At 48.2% G+C, this 398-nt stretch overlaps 1 protein-coding gene across 1 annotated transcript in view; it reads left to right on the forward strand.

The window, feature by feature from the left end:
- Positions 1-398, forward strand: part of LOC119586758 — a gene marked incomplete in the record, with an annotated part of 94921 nt that overhangs the window by 92192 nt on the left and 2331 nt on the right.

The following is a 398-nucleotide window of genomic DNA, read 5'->3' on the forward strand; positions in this document are numbered from 1 at the left end:
TATATATCATATGTGTTCCTGTAGGTATGAGCGTAATTTTTTTTTTTCACTGCACAGATGGGGGATAAGATATATGACCTGGCTCCGTGACCTGGTTATGTGATTTGACCTCATGACCTGGCTATTTGACTTGACCTCATGATTAGCTATATGACTCGACCTCATGACTGGCTATGTGACTCGATCTCATGACCCTGCGCATGTGACTCGATCTCATGACCTTGTGCATGTGACTCGATCTCATGACCTGGCTATGTGACGCGAGTATGTGACCTTGCGCATGTGTGCCAGGTGCATGAACTGGGTACATGGATTCTGACAGTGTGCCAGGGATGTGAACATGATCTTGCAGGGTATTGCCAAAGCCCCCCCCCTCCCCCCGGGCACTTGATCGTATT

Source organism: Penaeus monodon, chromosome 21 (assembly GCF_015228065.2).
Source record: "Penaeus monodon isolate SGIC_2016 chromosome 21, NSTDA_Pmon_1, whole genome shotgun sequence".
Classification (NCBI taxonomy): Eukaryota; Metazoa; Arthropoda; class Malacostraca; order Decapoda; family Penaeidae; genus Penaeus; species Penaeus monodon.